The following is a 6,408-nucleotide window of genomic DNA, read 5'->3' as shown; positions in this document are numbered from 1 at the left end:
GGGTCCTGAGGAATTAGGAATACTTGATCTCCTTTGCCCAGGAACACCTGGCTAGTGACCTGTTTTGGTGTCTTGGTATCTTGTGTCCCCCTCCTACAAATGCTGGAAGAATCCTGGAAACAACAGTTCCATGTCCCCTTTCACAGGTAGAGAAACTGAGGCCCAGAAAGGAGAAAGGTTATAAGGGCACATGGACTGACTACCAATATCTCTGGGTCTATACTATAATCAGTTTGAAAAGGTTTTGAACTCAGGACCTGGGCGCTGTCCCTGGGCTTTTTTGCTCAAGGCTAGGGCTCTACAACTTTGATGAGCCATAGCACCAGTTATTTTCTGGTAGCTCATTGGAGATTAAGAGTTTCACAGACTTTCCTCCCTACCCTGGCTTTGAACCTCAATCCTCAGAACTGAACCTCCTCAGTAGCTAGAATTACAGGCATGAGTCACTGATGCCCAGTAGTTTGGAAGTTTTCAGGGGTTTCCAATGCTATCCAGACAGCCCTGAGCCAGGGGGCTACAGAGCAGGCAGGCAGGGGGTTGACAGCCAGATTTTCTGATAGCATGGAGTCTGTGGGAGCTCAGGGACAACACCCAGGCCCAGGGGTAGGGTGGTAGCCTAACCCTTTGGAGCTGAAGAGCTCTGGGACAGCATCTAGGCTGAGTTCAAGCCCGATGACCCAGAAAAAAAAAGAATGAAAAAAAAAAAATCCCATGGAATTTTTCTTCTGCAGCTGACTTCAAAGCTGACCCTCAGATCTCAGCTAGGATTACAGGCCCAGCTTTTGCTAACACAACCTGCACACAGATTGCAGGAGGCCTGAAGGCTCATTTCCTTCTACATTTATCCCTACACATTCCCACAGCGAACTTTCCTGCATCTGCATATGCATTCAGTAAGTGCCCTTTGACCCCTTCCATGGGCTCACCAGCCCTATTCATCTCCCCTGTCCCCCAAGTCAGAGGGTCTCAATGGACCTCATATGGAATGGCTTCATCAACGAGGAACCAGAAGTGCAGTAGGCTGGTGGCCGTTAGCGGAGCTGATGTCACAACTCAGTAAGTGCCCCAAGCCGGATGGGCTCTCAAGTTGGGTAAGTCACCACTGAAAGAATCTCCAGCATGGGTCTTCGGCACAACCATTGCACCGCCAAGGCCCAGGAGTGAATCCAGACACAACAGAACATTCCCTACCTCTTCTCCCTTGGTCCCACATTTCCACCAGTCTCTCAAGACCACCATCTCTTGGAGACTTGGGCTTTGTTTTCTTCTTCATGCCTTCAGCCAAGCCTCCTCCAGAAATTTGGGGTACCCAGGAGCCTGCCACCTCCCCCTCCCCAACTTATGTTGATCCCTAATCCATGACTCAAAGGGTTTAGCTTGCTGAAGACTGCAGGGTTAAGGAAACCCTAAGGTTAAAGGTCATGATTTAGCTAATATGTCTTATTTTGTTTTGTGCTAGTACTGGGGCTTGAACTCAAGTCCTTGTGGCTCTTGCTTGGCTTTTTTTTTTTTTTTTTTTTTTGTGGGTCATGGGATTTGAATTCGGCCTGGGCGCTGCCCCTGAGCTCTTCAGCTCAAGGCTGCCACCCTACCCTTGAGCCAAGCCCCACTTCATGTTTTTCTAGAGGTTAATTGGAGATAAAAGTCTCAGGTCCTTTTGTGCCCAGGCTGGCTTTGAACCTTATCTTCAGATCTCAGCCTCCTGAGTAGCTAAGATTACAGGCTTGAGCCAAGTGCCCAGCTGCTTGGCTTTTTTTTTTTTTTTCTGCCCAAGGCTGGCACTCTATCCATTCACTTTCAGCTCTTTTGCTGGTTCATTGCAGATAAGAGTAGCTAGGACTTGTCTGCCTCAAGCTCTGAACCTCAGTCCTCAGATCTCAGCCTCCTGAGTAGCTAGGATGACAGATGCGAGCCACTGCACCCAATACATTAGCTACACTTCACTGTCCGTTTCCAAGATTGTTTCAAGACCATGATTCTCTGAGGACAGCTGGCATGTCTCAACCAACTGCTCTTGCACAAGCAGCATTAGCCCAACTGTGCCTCTGGTTTTGGGTCATGCTCCGGTGCCTAAACCAAAAAGAAACAGAGATGGGGGTTGGAGTGAGAGTCTTAGGAGGGAGAGAGATACCCATGGCCCATTGAATACTTGGGTAAGAAGGCAGGAAATAAGGATAAAATGAGTGATTTGAATGTGGGACAACAGGCCTGTCTGGAGTCCTGACTTTGCTCTGAAACCTTGCCAGATTCCTTTTTCTTTTCTTTTTTTTTCCTTGTTGGCTGTGTGGGGCTTGAACTCAGGACCTGGGTGCTTTTCCTAAGCCTCTTTGTGCTCAGGGCCAGTGCTCTGCTGTTTGAGCCACAGGGCCACTTCTGGTTTTTGAGTGGTTAATTGGAGATCAGAGTCTTAGGAGGACTTTTCTGCCTGGGCTGGCTTCAAATCGTGATCCTCAGACCTCAGCCTCCTGAGTAACGAGGATTACAGGTGTGAGCCACCAGTGCCCAGCAAGAGTCATTTTTCTGCGTTTCTGTTCTACCATATGCAGCCATCACGTAACACTGCCTGGCTGCCATGGTTCTCCTCTGTGTCTCAGTGAGACTTCCCTTCCACTCAGCAAGTGCCAGGGTCAGCCTGGCACTAGTGTCTCACACCTATAATCATAACTACTCAGGAGGTTAAGATCTGAGGATGGAGTAGTTTCGAAGCCACAGAGAAGTCCAGGAGACTCTTATCTCCAATGAAGCCCCTCCAGCACAGCTGGAAGTTGGGACTCAAGTGGTAGAGTATTATCTTTGAACACAAAAGCTCCGGGACAGAGCTTGGGTGGTTCAAATTTAAGTTCCAGGACTAGCATTTTAAAAAAATAACCATTTTCTATTCATCATAGGTCAATTCCAAATCCCTTCCCTGAGCCATCTAGACTAAGTATTTAAGCAAACAATCACATGGCCAAACCACATAATATCTGACCACCACAGAAAGTACCACTCCCTGTGTATGAGGAAGTTGAAGTTTGGAGAGGTTGTGCCTGCTGCTTCAGGGTAGAGGAAAGTACAGGTCCCTGAGACTAGACTACAGGTAATTGTTTCATAGGATGCTTGGGAGTTATATGTAAAACATGCACTCTGGCCTGATGCTAATGGCTCATGCCTGTCATCCTAGCTACTCAGGACGCTGTGCCCTGAGGATCAAGGTTCAAAGTCAGCCTGAGAGGGAAAGTCTGTGAGACTCTTATCTCCAGGGAATCACACACGTAACCAAAATCTGGAAATGGGGAGCTGTGGCTCCAATGGTAGAGTACTATCCTTGAATGAAAAAGCCAAGGGACAGAGCCCCAGTATGAACACACACACACACACACACACACACACACACACACACACACACAGCTAGAAATAGCTCCTGTGGAACAAGGCTTGACATTTTCCTACTGCCTTGACCCATGAGCTGGTACAATGTTCAGTGACCATGACGTGGACCGGATGAGAGGGAGAAAAAGCCACTGTGTCATTCCTATCAGAACAACCTTGATTGAACTCCAGGGGTTTGGGCTCCCTCTCCCAGGGCCAAGGAAGCGATCAGATGAGTTTATATACTCTAGCTCTGAGCAGGGAGGGAAGAAGGAAGGAATAGAGAGATGAAAAGCAAAAAAAAAAAAAAAAGAAGGGAGAGGGAAAGAAGAGGCAAGAAGACAGGAAGAGGAGGGGAAGCAACAGGCCTGGAGAGATTGCAGTGGGATCCCATAAACCTCTTCCCTTGCAGTCTCCTCTCCAAGAGATGAGGCACACAACTCTCACTCCGGAGATATGAGCCAGGCTTTTGCCAGGCATAACTAGTGGCTGTAGATCTTAGCTATTGAGGAGGCTGAGAGCTGAAGATTGCAGTGCGAAGCCATACCAGGCAGGAAAGTCTTTGCGACTTTTAACTCCAATGAACCTGCCCCCCCCCAAAAAAAAGCTAGACTCAAGTGGTAGAGATATCAGCCTTGAGCAAAAAAATAGATGAAGGACAGCACCCAGGTCCTGAGTTCAAGGCCCAGGACAGCAGGACAGCACACACACACACACACACACACACACACACACACACACACACACACACAGAACTCATGGCTTGACTGGGAATGTAGCTTAGTGGTAGAGTGCCTCTCTAGCATGCATGAAGCCTTGGGTTTGATTCCTCAGTACCACATACACAGGAAAAGCTGGAAGTGGCACTGTGACTCAAGTGGTAGAGTGCTACCATTGAGCAAAGAAGCTTAGGGATAATGCCTAGGCCCTGAGTTCAAGCCCCAGGACTAGCCAAAAAAAAAAAAAAAAAAAAAAGATACCCTGCCCTTACTATACCGAATGATATGACAAAAAATATACAGATTCCAAGGCCAGAATAAAAAATGTATGGCCCATGGAATCTGCATTTCTGTGTACTAGTACTAGGGCTTGACCTTAGAGCCTGGGCATTCTCCCTTTGCTTTTTTCATTCACCACTACTTGAGGCACAGTTCCACTTCTGGCTTTTAGTTGGTTAATTGGAGATAAAAGAGACTTACAGACTTTCCTGAACAGGCTGGCTTTGAACCACCATCCTCAGAACTCATTCTCCGGAGTAGCTAGGATACTGGTACCTTGGCTACATGTGCGCCCTCCTGCTGTGGGTTCAGGGCTAGCCTGGGATGCTCTGTGTGTGTGTTACTCCTATGTGGCCTCTCTGGTCTGACTTCCTGCCTCAACTCCTGGCTCAGTTCCTTGAACTCAGCTGTTGAGGCTGACTCACCGCCCCCCACCCCACCCCATACCCCACCCTCACAGACTTGGGCCTTTCCCATTGCACACTTTGCCCAGAAGTTTCCCAGTGTTATTTGGATCCACCCTTCCAGCCAGCCAGCACCCACATCTTTTCTGGACATCTTCCCAGTGGTGGCTGGGAATCTCTCTGGAGTGTGTGTGAGAGGAATAGCCTCCTTTTCCACCTGCAGTTGTTTAACCTCTTTCGACTTCATTTTCCTTCTGAGTCCAGCCTTTTTCCCAGCCTTTCCCTACAATTAAACAGGAAATTCCCAGTGGGTTGGAGCTATAAACAATAAGCCTCTGCAATCGATGACTTCATCCTGCCAGTGACAAGTGAGTGACAGGGCTGGGAGCGGTGGCCTGTCCAAGCACAATCTAGTGCTGGCTTTTCTACATTTCATGTTCCAGATCGCTTCAGTATTCAGTTCTTTTCTTTTTCTTTCGCCCGACCTAGGGCTTGAACTCAGGGACCTGTCCCTGAGCTTCTTTGGTCAAGGCTAGCACTCTACCCCTTGAGCCACAGCGCCACTTTCAGCTTTTTCTGTGTATGTGGTACTGAGGAATTGAACCCAGGGCTTCATGCTTGCTCGGCAGGCACTCCACCACTAGGCCACCTTCCCAGCCCTTTCTTCCTGTTTCTGTGTTGCCAATTATCACCCACAAACAGCCTTGTGAGGCAGAAAGACTTCATTGGCCAGATTAAAAGAGAAAAGAAAAGGAAAGAAAGAAAGCAGCTGGGCAGCCAGGCACCGTGGCTCATGCCTATAACCCTAGCTACTCAGGAGGCTGAGATCTGAGATCTTCGCTCAAAACCAGCCCTGATAGGAAAGTCTATGATATTCTTTTTTTGTTGTTGTTTGTTTGTTATGGGGCTTGAACTAGGCCTAGGCACTGTCCCTGAGCTCTTCAGCTCAAGGTTACCACCCTACCCTTGAGCCAAGCCCCACTGCTGTTTTCTAGAGGTTAATTGGAGATGAGTCTCAGGTCCTTTTGTGCCCTGGCTGGCTTTGAACCTTGATCCTCAGATCTCAGCCTCCAGAGTAGCTAGGATTACAGGTGGGAGCCACCTTGTCTGGCTCTATGAGATTCTTATTTCCAACAAACCACCAGAAAACCGGAAGTGGCACCGTGACTTCAATTGGTAGAGTACTAGCCTTGAGCACAGAGAGGCCCAGGGATAGAGCCCAGGCTCAGAGTTCAAGCCTCAGGACTGGCAAAAATAAAAAAAAAGAGCTCCTATTTGGTTCCCACTTCTACCTTCCCTTTGGTTGATGGCTACTGCATGTGAGTCTAGACTTCCACACCCCTTGTCCTGTACTGATCCCAGTGCCACTGTGAACTCAGATGCCTTCTCTGCAGGTGCCGACTCATCTTGGCAGCCTTTGTAGGTGCTGGAGTTCAGAGGGAGGGAATCAAGAAGGATTTGGGCACTCCTTGATCTCCATTACACTGGACTTTGTTCCTCTTATTAAATGCCTCGCTGAGGAAGGAGCAGTCCTTTAGGTGGAGGAAGGCACTTCTGAGCCTGGCACACAGGCCCAGTCTAGCCCAGTCTGGGCCAAGCGGAGAAGAGTGTGAAGCAAGAAGGCCCAAGTTGACATTCCTGAGAGGGGTTTGCCA

The sequence above is a fragment of the Megascapheus bottae genome, chromosome 32 (genome assembly GCF_031878675.1).
Source record: "Megascapheus bottae isolate mThoBot1 chromosome 32, mThoBot2.hap1, whole genome shotgun sequence".
Classification (NCBI taxonomy): domain Eukaryota; kingdom Metazoa; phylum Chordata; class Mammalia; order Rodentia; family Geomyidae; genus Megascapheus; species Megascapheus bottae.
This window is presented reverse-complemented; position numbering follows the sequence as displayed.